This window comes from Nansenia antarctica (genome assembly GCF_963989245.1).
Source record: "Nansenia antarctica genome assembly, chromosome: 2".
Taxonomy (NCBI): Eukaryota; Metazoa; Chordata; class Actinopteri; order Argentiniformes; family Microstomatidae; genus Nansenia; species Nansenia antarctica.
The window spans coordinates 46,922,017-46,941,367 of record NC_137675.1 but is presented as its reverse complement, the minus strand read 5'-3'; the positions used below and the strand labels follow the sequence as shown (position 1 = coordinate 46,941,367).

Below are 19,351 nucleotides of genomic sequence, written 5' to 3'. Positions count from 1 at the left end.
ACCTCTATCCAGTGTGGGCTATAGCAAAACATTGCTGAATTTCATACATATTTTATTACATCAGAAGACTATTATTGTGTGGAGACATCTGCCTGAAGCATTGTGACTGTGAGCTGTGACTTTCACTGCCTGTAAGAGAATATTCTTCAATACCTATTCTACCTGTGACTTTCAATAGGCCTACCTGTAACAGAGAAAATATGTAACGGATGCAGTTGAGTCCGCTATTGTTTTAATTTGAGTTCTCTTATCTTTCAGATCCTTTGCCCTTTGATGCAAAATGGCCTGTGCTGTAGGAGAAGAAGAAAGGTCTGTCTCAAACATCACCAACAGGACCGTTCTAGATTTGAGAAGAAAGCATGGAGGGATTACAGCAGAATTTAGGATGGAGACTCTAGAGTCACAGGCGTCAGACATGGCAGCTGCTACTGACGCAGCACTAAGAAAATGTGTCGAGAGGGCACATCAAGTCTTCAGTGGCCTGAAGAAAACAAAGAAGAAAGAGGGGGAGCTATCTGAATTTCTTGAGAAGGCATTCATTATCCCAAAGAAAAGAGAAATGGGTGGGACTGTAGACAAGACACTGTACATTCACCTCAAGGAGGACATGAGCCAAGTCAAGACAACTCTTTTAAATGTAGGCAAGGAAAATATTCAATTAGAGTCAGAGAACATTACATTACATGTCCAGTTGGATAATGTGGAGAACAAATTGAAGAAGGAAATGGAACACAATTCAGAAATCTGTGAATCATTTAAATCAAAACTGTTCATCCAAGAGGAAAAGGAAAAGCAACAAGTCAAACATAATACAAGCAAGGTGCGCAATCTAAATAAAAAGCTTAAGAAGAGAGACAGCCAAATAAAAGAGCTTCGAGAGAAAGTTGTCCATGAAGCTCAACAACATGTTGCCATGGAAGAAACAGCAGAAAGAGTCGAGGAGAGAGTTAAGAAAGCAGAAAAGAGAGCATGCAGCATGAAATCTAGTTTGGACAGTTGCAGAAAAAGACTGAAGAGAATGTCAGTCAAAGAAGTCAGAGAGGAGCAGAAAAGGGAAGACACAGAAAGGTTGCTAATAGAGGTGGAAAACAAACTGAAACAGCTAGACAAAGAAAAGCAGGAATTGGCTGAACTCAGCGCATTCATGGATGAGGATGTCATCACCACTTTTGAAGATGGCAAGTATAGAAATGAAATTAGAGAAGTCATCATAGAGTTATTAACAATGAATGTTTCCATGACAAAGGTTGATGGTGTCATCAGAACAGTCCTAAAAAAGTTGACTGGAAAGGATGTGCAGCAGTTGCCCAGTAAGTGGTTGAAGTCCCACCTGCTTGTGGAAGCCCGGAGTCTTGCTGACATGCAGTTAGCCGAAGCCATGCTCAGCAGCCAAGTCAGTGCAAGTGCTGGACACTGTCTTCATGGAGATGGAACCTCAAAGTTTCACAAGCACTATCAGGATTTTGAGGTCACACTTTCCAGTGGAGAATCAATTACACTAGGGGCCCTATTATGCACTTCATAAGTCTTAAGCAATAAGACGAGGCGGTAGATCTAAACTTAAGACGTGGAGGCGTGGTCAAGGCCACTTTGCTATTATGCGTGCGGTAGTGGGCGCCTAAAACCCGGCGCTAAGCAAAGAAATTAGTCATGGGTGTGTTTTGGGCGTCTTCTCAATCAACCCAATCAGCGTGCCAGGTGCCATTCCCTTTAAGAACCGGCGTTGAGTCATTAGCGCTATGCTATTATGGAAGTCCTAAGAAGGAGGTCAGCGCGCTTCTCTGCAGAAGAAAGTAACAAGCTCGTGCATGATTATTTTCTGAATAAACACGGCAATACCTCCGCTTGTGAGTTGAGAAGTATTACAGAGGGGTCGCTGGAAGACTGCAGGAATGACAGATGTTGATGTCATTATATTACGCACGGCATGCTCGTACTGTATGTGCACAGTATGCGGAGGCAACATACTGTACAGCGCTGGCCTCTCCCTTCTGAAATAAAGCATTTATACTGTGACCGTAATTGACGTCTTGCCGTGGAGCCACGTGCTTGTTCATGTGTGCCCACATGCATGCGCAAACCGCGGAGGCGCGCTCGTGTTTCAAAACGTGCATGAAGTCTAAACTTAAGAACTTTTCAAACCACTTCTTAGCGCTAGGAGCAAAGTCAGATCGCATAATAGCAGGGGCGCCTAGTGCACTTCATTAACATATGAACACTCCCACAATGAGTAATATATGCACGGGAGTATTACGTCTTATGTGTGGGCGCCTATCGACACCTGCATAATAGCAGTAGCGCGTATGAAGCGCATAATAAGGGTGGCGGTAGGTCTTAACCTGGTGGTGCGTCTTAATTAAGACTTAAGACGGCAAGTTAAGAAGTGCATAATAGGGCCCTAGGATTGCTAGAGCAGGCTGGAGGAGACACAAAGGCTACTTTGGATTCCTTCATGTTTAGGATCAAGGAGCTGGCGGGAGCAATAAAGAAAGGGACAAGAACTGAGAACATCGCAAAACTGATTGCCTCAATCAAGACAACAATGTCTGATCAGGGACCAATCAACCCAGGGTTCAACAGAGGATTGAGGATGTTGAGGGAAGATCTTCTCCCTGTTGCCATTGAGAAGTGGGACAGTTTAAGTGAAAAAACAAAGCACAACTTGGGTCAATGTCAAATTTCTACTGCAAAATGCACCTTGTTGCAAACCTGGAGGAGGAAGCCAAGAAAGCCTTGAAGAGCTTTGAGGACGTCGTTGTGCAGGAGGGGAAGAACACCCACAGCTTCACCACCAATGAAGCAGGAGCAGTGCGTTTAGTCCGAACAGCATGCAAAGCATTCACCGTAAGAGGCTCTGATGAAGCGGGCATTCCACACCTTCTGGAGGCTCATCTAGCTCCTCTTAATAAAAAAAATCACATGGTGACTTTCATTGGCAACCGAGTAAACATCCTCTGCTACAATGCTGCTGCAGTGTACTTTCATAGAAACCACATCATCGACTTGATCCAGTCACTGCCGAACCCAAACCAGCTCCTGCGCTCCATTGTGGTAGATGTGCAAGGGAAGGCCCACTTGGCAGGTGTGAGAGCACTTGGCATCATAGATAAGATGGTTACAGGACCATTCTGGCGGCTCATCTCTCAAAAAGGCAAGAACATCCTCAGCCTAAACCACCATCTGTTGGATATGAAGATCCAGTTTGAGAGATGGAGCCGAGATGCAAGTCCACTCCTGGAAGCAGAAGCCCTATTCAACGAGGAAGTTGTTGAGGTCCACAAAGATGATCTGTACGAGGAACTCTTCAGTGAAAGTGGCGATGAAGAGTTTCAGGTGATTTTTTATATTGTGCATCTGTCAAATTTAAATATATTGAATGACAACTGTACATAGACCCTACTGTGTGTATGAGTACAAACATACTACACGCGTGTGAGCATGCATGCACAGTACAGTCACACTCATGAAACACTGTCACACTTGTACCCACACACAGTGAAAGATTATCCCATGAAACGCGTACATGGACTGATTGGTAAAGAAAAGAATTGCGAGAATTAAAAAAGAAATAAAACATTATTTTGTAGGTTTTGACACTATCTGTTATGTGTAACCGCAAATGTCAGGATGTAGCATGGTCATTCTGATATATTTGTATTTATTCCCCTCAGACCATGACACAGGAGGCCCTGGAGCTGATGATGTCTGGGATGCTTATTCTGTTGGAAAGGCAGGCTGCAGATCAGCTTCCAGGAGGAAAGTACTGGGATCCCTCAGAGGAGGTGAGGGCGCATGCTGGAAATGTGCCAACAACAAATATTGTGGCAGAACGTGACTTTGCCATCCTCGACATGCTGGTGCGACAGAAGCCTTCTGCTAGGACAATGTCGCATGAAGCCATGATCATGTGGCTCCACAATGGCACGGTGGAGTGGCTGGATAGCCTCCCTCCTGAGGAGAAGGAGGAGAAGATGAGTCAAGCCAGGAGAGCTTCTGGGGATGTCCTGCAAAGGTATAAGGAGAGGAAGGAGAAAATCAGACAGCACAGACAGGAGGTTCTTCTGAAAAAGCAGCAACAGAAGAGAGAGAAAGAAAACAAAGAACTAAACAACAAGGTCATGCTGACAAATAAAATAACAAAATTGGGTGGTGTATGGTGTTCAGCAGCAGAAATAGATCACCAACTTTCAGCTCTGGCTACTGAAAGAGAAAAGATTCTAGCCTTGGTGACCCAGCTGCAGTTCCACAGGTCTGTCCTTAAGGCAAAAGGAGAAAAAGAACTGTTCCAGCAGTCGGTCACAAGAGATGGGAAATCTCACACTTTCAGCTTCAAGGAGCTTCGCCTGAATGTGCTTGAAGTTCTAAAAGAGAACCAGGTTGTTGAGGAGACAGAAGAGAATCAACAGGAGCCTGCAATAACATACCGCAGTGAGGAGGAAGTAAGGAAGAGGCTAGAAGAGGAGAAACAGAAATTGGCAAAGAAACTTGCTGCAGCCAGAGAGAAGAGACAGAGGATCCAGCAAAAGAACACCCTGACTGAGTTTCTGGAGAATCCAGAGAGGTTAGTGGGGAAAAGAGTCAGCCACAATTGCTGTGAAGAAGGTGACCAAACTCCAGTGTGGTACCTGGGTACAGTACTACAAATGACTCAGTCCAAGCCTAGTGCCCTGAACACAGTGTACACAATTAAATATGACGTCGGTGACACTTGGGAGTTCCCCCTCTTAAAATACTTTCAAATTGGAGACCTCAAATTAGTGGACAATTAGTATGCTGTTACCATAATTAGTAATCCTCCTGCTTCCTTTGTTTAATTATTCTTTTTATGATCTAACCTCAAAAAAAATTCTGTTTGCGTCCTGAGTGAGTGAGTGAGTGAGTGAGTGAGTGAGTGAGTGAGTGAGTGAGTGAGTGTGTGAGTGAGTGAGTGAGTGTGAGTGTGTGTGTGTGTGTGTGTGTGTGTGTGTGAGAGAGAGAGAGAGAGAGTGATTTGGTGCTAATTGTTAAATAAAACATTATTTATTAACTTGATATTTCTTCATTGGGTCTGCAATCTTTGCAAGCGCACTTTTCAATGCTCATTTGCATACCCAAATATGCTCATTTGCATATTTATTATTACGTTATTTTATAAGTCAGTAACAATATTATCAAAATGTGCCCTTCAAAATGAAACAATAATGTTAGTAGAGGATTCAAATGTTGAGCTTACTTGTCACTAGTTACATATAACGAGTGCCTAGTTAGCATATTGTGTACTAATTACTAGCATATGTTTACTTAGCATATTCAAACATGACTCACATGGAATATAATATAAATTATTTTGCATTATTATTCAAAATGTGATGTTGATTGGATATTCCTATCTTGAGATATTTAAGTTTATACATCTCAATAGTAGTAAATGTATGCCATTTTACTGCCATTCCGTAAGACATAAATACATGAATTAAATTGCATTGTTTCTGGAAGACTTTAATACATCACATGGTACAGACAGATAAACTCAGAAAACAAGTCTTATTTAATAATATAAGAGCATAACAATAGTCAAATAACATGTTATAGCATATTCACATTTATTTATTTTTAGCTTTTTTCTATCCTTTATTTATTTTGGTGTCCCATTAAAAAAGCACATTATTTTTAAGTTGTTACTATATCTTTTTTTAATTCCACCCCATACAATTGTTTAGAAAAACATTTCTAGTATCAAAGTGAACAAGTCATTCACTAACCAAACAAAATTGATCTAAAGGTCAAGGCCCAGCTTGAGGAAGGGACCTCCTCTTCCAATTCAATTTCAATTTCAAAGGGCTTTATTGGCATGGGAAACATACATTTACATTGCCAAAGCATGTGAAGTGTGAAGATAAAAAACAAAAAGAATGTAATATACATACTAGAATAAATAAATAGATTACATACTAGATTACAAATAAATAGATTACATACTAGATTACAAATAAATAGATTACATACTAGAATAAATAAATGAAATAAAACTTGTTTCAATTCTTATGGTGGTTTTAGCCCATTTGATTGCCTTTTTCTATCACAGCAGCTAACAAATCTTGCTGCTGTGTTTGCACATTGCTGTACCTTCCTCTTCCTTCACCACAATCTGGCAAGAGGCATTGCGCTGCTGGCACTCCAGTTCCTCCTCTTCATCATCACTGCTTATCACCACAATCTCCTCAGGCACATCATCATCATCATCAGATATGATGATGAAGGGTGGAGCAGCATGATTTCTAGACACCCTCCCCAGAGGAGCCACAGTGGAGGAATGACCTAAGAGCATAACAACAGAACATAACATGATAAAAGCATATTCACATTTATTTGTGTGTTATTTATTAGTGGTTTATAAATGCCTTATGGATGAAAGTTATTATAAAGTGTTAATGTGTGTTAATATGTTACAACAAGGGAATCTCAGCGGAGCCTCCAAAATGTAACCCTCTCCTGAGGTACTATTTCAATAAATTAAGATATAACAGGATTCTGAGTCTTAGCTATGACCCCTCATCCACCTCACTGCTGCTGAGGGAGTTTGAGGGAGAGGCACCCTTAGGGGAGGAAGGGGGAGACGAGGGCCAGTCTGAGGACGGCGATGGGGAGCGCCCCCTAGTGGGGCTGCTGCTGGGAGAAGCACGGGGAGATGCGTAGGGAGACAGAGCCTGGAGCATCCGGCCACTACTCTCCTGAATGGCATGCCATGCTCCGTCTACACCGAACAGCTCCAGGAAATTCCTGATGAACTCGCGTGATTTCTCCACCCATTTGTGGATGAGGTCATGGCTCTTCTCCTCCACACTGGGAACAAAGTGCTTGGACACCTCCTCCACCGTCCGCACCTTTTCCTTCATCTTATCTACCTGGTTCTGCAGAAGGAATTTCTTCTCCGTCATGAAGCCAACATTGAGCTCTCTGGCTGTGTAGCCTCTCTGTAGGTTGCGTCGGACGTACACATCATAGTCTCTCACGATGCGAGTGATCAGGTCAGATGTAGAGATGCCGTCTGTCCTCTGTGTGGCCTTGAACATCCCTGCTTCCTTGATGTGTTTGTAGACATCCTCTGATCCTTATGTTTCTTCAGCAGGGCTGAGGGTCCAGGGAGCATCCCGGACCACCTCATCCACGTAGCGGCAGTGCCTCAGTGCTTCGTAGCGCTCGCCTTCTGTCATCACTGTGTAGCCCTTAAGCTTGTGTGTGAGTTCATCACTGCAGACTCCCACTATCAGATGTGTGTTGGGGAACAAGTTCTTGGCTTGCATCAAAGCACGAGCATGCCCAGAGTGGAAAAGATCAAAGATCCCATCAGCGTAGACTCGGACTGGTCGGTGTGCTGCCGTGCCCCTGCGGGCTTGGGCGATGGTCAGTTTTTCGTGACGGACATCCGACTCGAAGCCTGTGTCCTTCGCAAATGCGGCAGGCTCTTTCAGAGTGGTAGAATGGTGGAGGTGAAGCAGATGCGGTTGAGTTGTAAGATGAGTTGGGTTGACGCGTTGCACACACGGACTCAGTCCTGATGGCGGCAATGTTGATAACAATCCTCTGATTCAGTCTAGGGTACAAGTTGCTGCTCCGGTAGCAGGCAGAACGTCCCCGGTTTGGTCGGTGTACACGGTACACGTTTATCATAAAATGAAAAATAACAAACCGGCTAAGCCCTTTAAACTGAGACAAAACCCGAAATTGCTAAATGTCAAACAGTAGTCCAAACTTAAATCACAAAATAGTCGCACGCTCTCCAAAACACACAGCCAACTCTGCCACAGGTGTCTGTTGTCCTCTCAATCATTCAATCATCTGTCACCCCCTTGCACTTCCTCAAACTCTCAACATACGACTTCTCAAGTGATCTGATTGGCTTAGGAGCACATCCATCAAACAAACAAGCCTTTTCTCAAAAAATACAAAATAATGAAATGTGGAAAATACACACTTTTGGTTTCTGTTTATATTACATTTTCAGATCTCTACACGTATTAATGTATAAAATGTCTTAGCCAATATTATTCCATCACAACCAGCAGTGCTGGATACACCTAACCTATGCTGTTCCCATACCCCAGAGGGAGGCAGCTGGAGAGAATGATGGAGGAGAGGAAGAAAAGGATGCATGCCACGCTACTGGAGGGTTAGCACCAGCAGTGCTGGACACAGCTGTCAGCCCAGACGAGCCACTGCAGGCTCCTTACCTTCTGCCCTCCAGAAAGGGAAGAAGATGGAGGAGAGGCTCGACCACAAAAGAAAACCAAGCTCCAAACAGAGGCGAGGCTCGAGACCACGGCGCTGGTGGTTGGTACATGGTGTCTACAACCATGCCAATGCCAGTAGACGTGTGCGTGTGCGTGTCGAGTGTGCGTGTGTGTGTGGGCGTGCAAATCACACCATTATGCCCAGAAGAGCGAGAAATACCTCCCGCACCACCGTCCGTCCCAGAGGAGGGGAGGCCGGAGGAGGGGAGGCCTCCCGCCCCGTCCGTCGCCCCGGAGACTCTATAACGTGCTGTCAGCCATGATGGCGTACTTTGGCATGATAACGGGCATCCTCATCGGCCACGACAACATCTGCATGTGGATATTTGCCCTCACCGTAGGGCTCTTCATGTACGTCGCTCTGGTGGACATGGTGAGTCACATGATCCCGAGACTTTGTTTATTCATAGGCACTAAGAGAGAGGCTGGGGGCCGTAGCCGGTACTACTAACCTATGCTGTTCCCATACCCCAGAGGGAGGCAGCTGGACAGAGTGATGGAAGAGAAGGATGAATGCCACGCTACTGGAGGGTTAGCACCAGCAGTGCTGGTACCATGCTCCTGTCCACTGCCACATGGTCTGGAAACGTCCTTCTCTGGCTTCTGGCTCAGGCGTGGCTGCAGAGGGCCCCTGAAAGAGGTGTTCTTCTTCCCTTCGGAGAACGGATGCGTAGAACACCTCTTCACTCCTTCATTGTAACCAACACTTTGTTCCACCTTTCCGTTCAATTACACTATGTCAGTGCCCACAATATCAGTGTCTAATTGTGTTGAGAAGAACCTTGCTTATGGAGTCTTTGCTACATGCCACGTCTTGAGCGAGTGGCTAATATAGGTATTAATCAAGTAATAATCCATCTACACTAGGTAAAAAAGGCCGGTTCAGTGGTGGGAAGGAGCCTGGACTCTCTGGGGACGGTGGTGGAGAGAAGGACTAGGAGCAAGCTGCTGTCCATCAGGGACAACCCCAACCACCCCCTCCATCATGTCCTCGCTGGGCAAACCAGCAGCCGCCGCAGAGGGCGGTTCATTTCGGTACGCTCCAGGACAGAGCGATATTAAAAAATCATTTATCCCGGCTGCACTAAGACTGTTCAATGGCAACTAAAGTAGTAGTCGGGGTCAAGGCTCCTGAATCTGTATTTATTTATTTATTTTAATCATCATCACTTTTTAGTATTTTAATATGATAACTATAGCCATCTTTTTATCCACTTTTCTATCATGATCTCACTGTTTTTTATATACTATACATGGCTGGCCCAATATTGTTGTCTGTCCTTTATGTTGTGTTGTCATGTGTTGTTTTTAGACAGTGGCGTGGCAAGATGAATTTCCCCACAGGGATAAATAAAGTATAATTGAATTGAAAATTGAATTGAATTGATTGTAACCAACACTTTGTTCCACCTTTCCGTTCAATTACACTATGTCAGTGCCCACAATATCAGTGTCTAATTGTGTTGAGAAGAACCTTGCTTATGGAGTCTTTGCTACATGCCACGTCTTGAGCGAGTGGCTAATATAGGTATTAATCAAGTAATAATCCATCTACAATAGGTAAAAAAGGCCGGTTCAGTGGTGGGAAGGAGCCTGGACTCTCTGGGGACGGTGGTGGAGAGAAGGACTAGGAGCAAGCTGCTGTCCATCAGGGACAACCCCAACCACCCCCTCCATCATGTCCTCGCTGGGCAAACCAACAGCCGCCGCAGAGGGCGGTTCATTTCGGTACGCTCCAGGACGGAGCGATATTTTAAAAAAAAAATCCCGGCTGCACTAAGACTGTTCAATGGCAACTAAAGTAGTAGTCGGGGTCAAGGCTCCTGAATCTGTATTTATTTATTTATTTTAATCATCATCACTTTTTAGTATTTTAATATGATAACTATAGCCATTTTTTTATCCACTTTTCTATCATGATCTCACTGTTTTTTATATACTATACATGGCTGGCCCAATATTGTTGTCTGTCCTTTATGTTGTGTTGTCATGTGTTGTTTTTAGAGAGTGGCGTGGCAAAATGAATTTCCCCACGGGGATAAATAAAGTATAATTGAATTGAAAATTGAATTGAATTGATTGTAACCAACACTTTGTTCCACCTTTCCGTTCAATTACACTATGTCAGTGCCCACAATATCAGTGTCTAATTGTGTTGAGAAGAACCTTGCTTATGGAGTCTTTGCTACATGCCACGTCTTGAGCGAGTGGCTAATATAGGTATTAATCAAGTAATAATCCATCTACACTAGGTAAAAAAGGCCGGTTCAGTGGTGGGAAGGAGCCTGGACTCTCTGGGGACGGTGGTGGAGAGAAGGACTAGGAGCAAGCTGCTGTCCATCAGGGACAACCCCAACCACCCCCTCCATCATGTCCTCGCTGGGCAAACCAGCAGCCGCCGCAGAGGGCGGTTCATTTCGGTACGCTCCAGGACGGAGCGATATAAAAAAATCATTTATCCCGGCTGCACTAAGACTGTTCAATGGCAACTAAAGTAGTAGTCAGGGTCAAGGCTCCTGAATCTGTATTTATTTATTTATTTTAATCATCATCACTTTTTAGTATTTTAATATGATAACTATAGCCATCTTTTTATCCACTTCTATCATGATCTCACAGTTTTTTATATACTATACATGGCTGGCCCAATATTGTTGTCTGTCCTTTATGTTGTGTTGTCATGTGTTGTTTTTAGAGAGTGGCGTGGCAAAATGAATTTCCCCACGGGGATAAATAAAGTATAATTGAATTGAAAATTTAATTGAATTGATTGTAACCAACACTTTGTTCCACCTTTCCGTTCAATTACACTATGTCAGTGCCCACAATATCAGTGTCTAATTGTGTTGAGAAGAACCTTGCTTATGGAGTCTTTGCTACATGCCACGTCTTGAGCGAGTGGCTAATATAGGTTTTAATCAAGTAATAATCCATCTACACTAGGTAACAACGGTAGCTTAGCTAACCTGCCACAGCCAGGTAAGTAGTCTAAAGTTGGTAGCTAACGATATATCGATAACAGTCATCGTATTGGTGACCGTGTTTCAAACAATACAAGTTACCTAATGTTAGCTAGCCTGACTAGTTCATAGGTATGCTGGATTTTGAAATAAGCTAATCTAGCTTGAGACAGACCTAGCAGTTAAAAGTCGTTATTTCAAATATTGTGTTGTGGGCGTCACTCCTTTAAGCGTGGAACTACAAGCCAAAATTAAGATTAATAAATTGTATTAATAAACAATTTAATTTGTTATAACTATGGCTCGTGTCTTTCTATTGTACAAACGAAATAAATCTTTAGCTTCCATAGCCTGGTTTTCCCCTGCTTCGGCGGGCTACTTTATCTCCGCTGAGGTAACTATGGTTAGCTACGACGAGTTAGTTATAACTTACACCACCTTAGGGGTACGTACATATTTAGTAGTTACTAAGGTCTACGTGATAACTAGTGTGCTTGGTGCAACCCGTTCAAGTTTAGTAGTGACTAAATCTTGATTTAGTAAATACTTACGCAATAAATAGGGTTAGTTTGTACTTAGTAAGACGTGGTGCAACCAGCTCCTGGAACATCCCTAGTAACTATATGGGGCTAGGTGCAATTGCTATATTGTTTTAGATAAATTATTATTAAATTAATATATTACTTTCACAACTGACTAGCCTGCAAATAAACGCATTCATTGCTTATAATTTAGCTACCGCCCCACCCCGACGCCACAGGATGCTATCTACAACACCCATCCCCCTCCCCCGGATGACACCCATAATCAGTTGATGCTCTAACAGTCCCTGCTTCCATAGAGTTGATACCATTGACATTCCTGATATAAAGCTGGGACTCTCAACTCTTGCTATCCCTGTTCATATCAGTAACAGAACAGTTAATTGCAAGTCTGAATGCTTTATACACCCCTCAAATTTAATTTCTATACCCTGCCACACACAGCCCACACAGAGACCAAACACAAAACCACTCAAGCTAGCACTTTTCAATGCCAGATCCTTAGCTAATAAGTCTCTCTTTATCAACGACTTGATTAGCTCCTATGAACTAGATTTCTTATTGATCACTGAGACCTGGTTAGATAAAGATAACAAGACACCAATTCTTATTGAGTCAGCACCCCCCAATTTTAGAACCTTAGATGTCGTTAGATCCCACAAAAAAGGTGGTGGAATCGCCTCTTTCTTCAGAGACAGTTTTAACTGCAAACAGAAATCCTTTGGGGAATTTTTATCATTTGAACATCTTTCAGTTGTTTTTAAATGTTCCACTCGAATTATTTTTATAATTTTATACAGACCACCCCAATACTCTACTAGCTTCTTTAATGAACTTACAGAGCTTCTCTCAGAATGTTACTGTTGCTGGGCTGAAGTAAAAGTCTGCACACCCACGTGGTTCGACAGGATACCGTTTCCTGTTCACCAATTTTGACTTGTTAGAGTCTCCGTAGAAACCCAAGCACATGCCAAACATACTGCAATATCCTTCCGCGGCCAGGCAATAGTAGTTAAGATATGATTTGCCTGATCAAAGATTGCGATTACATGTTACAATTTTAAACACAATAATACTTTACATTTAATATATCAGCAATTAGTTATGCTGTTATGTTGAGAATATACTGCTGAATAGATCGAGTTGTGTTACTTACTCACTGAAAATAGTCCGTGCCAGTATAAAGGCTCGTGTCTGCGTCATCATCGGTCTTTTCATTCCTGCCTCGTGCCAGACGGGCTGATTACGGACAGGTGCTGAGGTGTTGGAGAGAGACTGAGAGAGGCAGAGAGAGCTGTACTTGTTCTTTATTCTTTATTCTTTAGAAAATACTCGCTCAGCACGTCAGTGACGTTGCTGTACGCCAATTAAAAACATATTTACAGCCGTTCCTCTGTACCTAGAGACTCTGTGACTAGAGAGAGAGGAAAAAGGGAAAATTGCAGAGGGAGCCAGACTGTCGGTGGGGGATGGATGACGGGCTGATTACGGACAGGTGTCAGTGATCAGACTCGTTATCCTGCTGGTCTATTTAACCTGTGTGTGTTTGTTCCCCCGGGAGAGTGAAGGAGACGGGAAAACCTGCTGAGGTGTTGGAGAGAGACAGAGAGAGCTGTACTTGTTCTTTATTCTTTATTATTTAGACAAGACTCGCTCAGCACGTCAGTGACGTTGCTGAGCCGTGCTGTACGCCAATTAAAAACATTTACAGCCGTTCCTCTGTACCTAGAGACTCCTACAACAACTGAGTTGAGTCATTCAGTGAAGTCCAATGCCAGTTGAGCATCATTGAACTTATAGTAACATGACATCAATTCTACTTCTGTGTAAAACCTGCCAAGAAAGATGGCTCATTAAAATGTTTGAGATTTCTTCTCAAGGCCACATGAGATTTGTTATTTTCTAAGTGAATGCTTCTGATGCCTACCTAATTCAAAATACGAAATAAACCTAATTCAAATACTCCACTGGCTACAATTGTCAACTTTATTGCTGAAAATCAGATCAATCAATCAATCAACACTTTGAGCTGTCCTTGAAATCAGGCCTAGTGGGTCTCAACTAACAATTGAGGTTCGGTTTAGGTTCCCACGAACATCTGAGATTGAATTAAACTAATTTAAGTTAAAATCACCAGTTATAATAAGCTCATCGCCTGTATATTGGGCAAGTAGATCCCCAAGTGCTTCAACAGAATCCTTTCCAGCAGATGGAGAACAAACAAGATAGCCTGATTCTTTTGAGCCATGATTCACTCGAAACAAGAATATCTGGGTCGGTTTGTAATACAAATATTTAAACCTGATCTAACTTTTGATATAAATGTCACGAGATGAAACGGGACCTAATAATAGGATGGGAAGTTCGCAGGCATGTTGATTAGACACAGCTGAAGTGGGTTAGCTGATGAGCGAACTAGTCATGGGATTGGCTGTTGTACCCTTTAAAAAAAAAAAACTGGGTTTAGGTGAGAGTGAGAGGAGAGACAGGGGGAAAGGATTACGTGTGTTGATGTGAATGGACTGTTGGTGATGTTCTCTTGGCGTGAACTGTGAGTGAGTGTGAGTGAGTGGCTAGTATTAGTGCCACACTATTAACCAGTGTTACGACCCCATATGTGTTCTAGGGGATACGGGGTGTAACAATTAAATAAAACCGGGAGGACAAGAATCAGAGGAGAAGGGAAATAAAATAAACAAGATTTATTGTACAAAGGTAACACAAACAGGTTTCTGTGAAACTCTTAACTGAAAACTACTCTATAAAAAAGGAGAGTGAATGAATCTACACTTTCTATTTTTATTTTTTTGTGAAGAGGTTTTATTTTGGCAACATTAAAACAGGTATTCAAATGCTTGTTTTTTTGTTCATTTGTTTGTTTCAAGAGTATTTTCTTGATCACATTTTTTTAACTATGTTTATTGTTTTTCAGTTTGCAAAATCACATCAAATTGTACAACAATACAAAACACAGCAAACATTTTTCACCCTGTTCTCCCACCCATAACCCCATCCCTAACAATTGAAAAGACACACACAAAAAAGGAAAACCTAAACAATAAATAAATGATATAACCTAAAGAATATTAATAATAAGTAGTAATAATAATAAAATAAAATAAATTAATATAAAAGGGTGCATTCCTGGTCAATGTACACGACCATAAAGCTACTCTACTCCCCCAGAGCTTGTTCTTGTTGAAGCAAATTACCAACATTAACGATATTATCGAGAAAAATAGATAGCATAGTAGCTATATAACGTCTAGAAACTCTTTGGATTCTTACCGTTGTTGGTTGAATTTGGTGGTTGCCGAGTAAGGCGACGCAGTCTGCCTTGTTTCGTGACCCTGGGCGAAGGCTGATGTGGCTGAATGTAGCTGCTCATTTTCAATAAATATATATTATATATATTTGATTAATTTGAGACTTGTTTTGACACGGTCGTTTCAGAGAATGTCTCGCCCTGATCAATCAAAACATTCTGAAGAAGTTGCTATGGTGATTAATCAAATGTGTTTTTTTTTGTAATGTACAGTTTTAGCAGTGGCGGGCGGTGCATTTCACACCTAGGCCTTCAGTGATGTCCTACCTGAATTATTCCACCTCTTAATACCATCATTATGACGCCATGGCTCTAGAAACTATACATTTAGACAGAAACGCAGTATAACCGGGCGTTGCCATTGTTATTATAGCGGCACCTTGTCTGGGTGTATTCAATTCATTGCATGAAAACGAAAGCGTCAGTTATTTCCCGAACGTTGCGGTCTGTCGATCTCGATAGGAGAACCGTTTCGAGGTTCCATTTAAGGATGGTTATCTTCCTCGTGTTCATACGGTCACGGGGGTGTGTCGTTTTCCATGGTAGCAGCCCGGGAAGTGGTTAGAAGATCGCATTGAAGCCCCACTTACTCACACAACTGAGCCAGGCAACACAACACACATCTCTATGGACCCCAGGGTCGCTCCGTATGTCTACATCTCTTGCAGAAAACATTAAATGCTTTGTACTCACCAAAACAACTGATTATTTGAACACAAAATCCATCCTCCTTTCTTTCCTCAAGAAGACTTCAATGACTCTGTTGTACAGTTGATCAGTTCCACCAATAAGTCCTTTTACATGGATATCGTCGCTAACATCGGGGTTCGGCTTGTAGAACAACACCTTCCATCTACACAAATTAGCGAGATCAAGTTTCAGTGTGTTAGCTCCGCCTCCCAATAGTTTGTATCCAATCAAAAGACGTGAAGGGGCTGATCAGGTGCTCCGCCATCCAGAAGGCCCCTTCGTCGGATTTGCTTGGATTTGCTGCCAACTCGAGAACTGACCACGGCACGCCACAGTCTTTTCTCGCTCACTTTAAATTACAATCTGTACTCGCGCCACTGTTGAATCTGCAGGCGGGCAGATTTCTTGGTACCCTGGCAACACATTATGGCTGAATTTGATTGGATAAAAGCTAAAGGCCAGCCCTCCAAATGTCTGGAAGCAGCGCAACCAAGAGGAAAGCTATGAAATGAAGAGAATAGACTACGGGAATAATTTAATACATATTTGTAGAAAAAAAATATAAAAATTAAATGTATATTCTGATGATGTTTAGGCCAGCAGAGAAGGCCTTGCTGGCCCTGACGGCACACCACTGAGTTTTAGAGTCTTCAGCAACCCAACGTTCTCAAGTGTAATGAAGCGTTATGGAACGAGAAGCCCGTGGTATATCGTGGATATTGGCACAGCTAGCGGGGTCACACTTTTAATTCATGTTTTTAATACATTCTCTACTTTCCTTGCTGTAACTAGCATTATAATAAAGGGCATTGTATAAGCTGTTGGACTTGAGTTTCCTGTGCTCATTCTAAATTTCACAAAATAACCCATCACAATATCTACATAAGAAACGTTTAACAGCGTTAACTGCTGCGGTCTGTGCATCTTTATCACTTTGCACTGTAGTTGCCTCCTCATTTGTAGTTGCCTCCTCTGTAGCCGTCTTAAGAGGCAGGGGGGCGGCCGCCTGCGCTGGCGTGTGAGGCTGTTGAGAGGGAGGCTGGAGAAAAAATGATCAGAAGAAGTTATGATCAGTTTGAATAATTCATGCTGCAATGTGTTTTTTTCTTCTTCTTCGTCTCAAAACACATCTGAAGTCGTGGGGGAGAGTTCGGTGGATAGAAAGGTACTCACTGAAGTTGTGAACATAGGCTGGTTGAGACGTGATGGACCGAGGGTGTGCCGCCTGGGACCAGACTCCCGAACCCAAGTCGGACCTGAAAGTCACACACACACCCATGGTTTTACAATGCGAAGCGAGCTCTATACGCTCTTCATTGTATCCTGGACATGAGATACTGACATATACAGTAAACAATGACTCAAGCCTCTCCTCGAGAAAAATAGATAGCATAGTAGCTATATAACGTATAGAAACTCTTTGGATTCTTACCGTTGTTGGTTGAATTCGGTGGTTTTCGAGTAAGGCGACGCAGTCTGCCTTGTTTCGTGACCCTGGGCGAAGGCTGATGTGGCTGAATGTAGCTGCTCATTTTCAATAAATATATATTATATATATTTGATTAATTTGAGACTTGTTTTGACACGGATGTTTCAGAGAATGTCTCGCCCCGATCAATCAAAACATTCTGAAGAAGTTGCTATGGTGATTCATCAAATGTGTTTTTTTTGGTAATGTACAGTTTTAGAGTCTTCAGCAACCCAACGTTCTCAAGTGTAATGAAGCGTTATGGAACAGCTGGGACACCTTCTGGACCAGGACCCTCTTGGCATCCTCGCTGGTCTTCCACAGGTCCACAGCCTCTAAGAACTTAGTCTTGTACGAGACGTCAGGACTGCCTCCCAGGGACGGGTCCGTGGGGACTTGGGGTCCTCCGGGGGATCCTGCCCCCCCCCCCACCCAGGGACAGCTGGGGTCCCCCGGGGGCCCCCTCCATGGGGGGCTGGGAGGAGAGGGCCTGGGACAGCTGCTCCTTCAGCTTCTTCACCTCCGCCTGCAGCTGCCTCACGTTCCCCTGCATGTCCTCGTTCACCATGGCCTTATTTTTGATTAACTTAGCTCTCTGGGCAAAGCGTAAGGTGGACAGAGTTTCCCCAAAACACTTGGAGCCAGGGTGCACGTTGGCTATGATGTATGTCTTGGCATTTCCTCCCAGAGAGTCCTGCAAGAGAACAGTTTTCTGTTACATCACTGAAACATCAACACAAGGCAGTTTCCGCATTTAAGCCCCTCCCACACTGTGGATATCCGGGCTTGGACAGTTTAACCCCTTACAGTCACCCTAGTGAACGCAACAATATGCCTAGTCTAACGGTAGAGGTGTTTGTTCACATCACTAACCTGAAAGAATAATAGAAATGTAAAAGGGAGACTTGGCTGTCCTCAGTTTCGGGTAACTAACTGCCAACTGAAACAACCACAGCTGAACAAACAGCCTGAGTCCACCACTGCAGAGAAGGGCCTCCATTTGCACCGCAGACATCCTGAAGTATTTTCGGTGCCTTTCCTCGTCCAAAGCTAGCTCTGCCACCAAATGATGGAAGGCTCCCTGTTGTTGCCTCCGTTTGTTTATTGGGTGCACCCACTGCCTCCGATGCTGTCTACGCCGGCGAAAACAAAGAAGTGCGGCAGCCTTCTTCTTACTCAAGTCACTATCTGTAAAGAGAAAAAACAGCAACATTAGTGGTATTTCAGTAAATTTGAACACAAGTTTCGTGTACCATCACAGAAGTTGGTGGATTCTAAAAATGTAATAATAAATAAATAATAATAAATAGGCTGTAGCCTATATATATATATATATATATATATTTATTAATTTCTTTCTTCTACATAAAACGGGCACAGGGCTAAATTCTAACAGTACTAAATTCTAACAGACAAACAGGGACAATAACCTCCCCCACGGATACTAGTTGTGGTTGTTATGCCCTGTTGTGTACATGTCTCTGTGAAACTCAATAAAAAATATTAACCACAAAAAAAAAAAAATGTACCGGTAACTCTTTTCTCTACTTTGTCACCATTTGCGGTCGGCAGACGGCGAACGTGATTAGATTTAATATTGACGAGAAGTTCAAGACGATCTTGTCTGAAGTTTGGATTCTGGTAGTGACGTAGGATCCCGCCGGTTGGAGACCCCGCCGGTTGGGCGACCACTACCTTCCTGAACCCGTACAGGTACAGCTGGTTGGTGAAGCTGTGGAAGTTAGACGTTTTGAAAACGTCCATGTTTTGAAGATATTAACCACAAAAAAAAAACTATGTACCGGTAACTCTTTTCTCTACTTTGTCACTGCGGTTAAAGGTTTTGGTCAGCTGTAGAGGCTTAGGGTGGAGGATGGGCCTCTTCCCTGCTCCCCGTCTGTCGGTCCGGGGGCCCGGAGGTCAGGGGGCACATGGGAAAGGCTTTGTGATGTCACCGGGCTGCTCTGGCTAGGCTGCCCTGTTGTCCTTTCATTCGACCATGGCCTTTTCACTGGGCTTTCTCTCCTCTCTAGCATTGTCATGTCAAAATGACGACGGTCCTGTTACGGCTGGGCCGTCACACACGCCCTCCCCCG

General features: G+C 43.2%; 1 pseudogene across 1 annotated transcript; it reads right to left on the bottom strand.

The window, feature by feature from the left end:
- Positions 1–6,521: 6,521 nt before the first annotated feature.
- Positions 6,522–8,531, bottom strand: LOC308150199 (choline-phosphate cytidylyltransferase B-like; annotated as a pseudogene). Its single transcript has 2 exons — positions 8,522–8,531; positions 6,522–7,534 (listed from the first exon to the last, which is right to left on the bottom strand). The product of its transcript is annotated as a choline-phosphate cytidylyltransferase B-like (transcript).
- Positions 8,532–19,351: the final 10,820 nt, after the last annotated feature.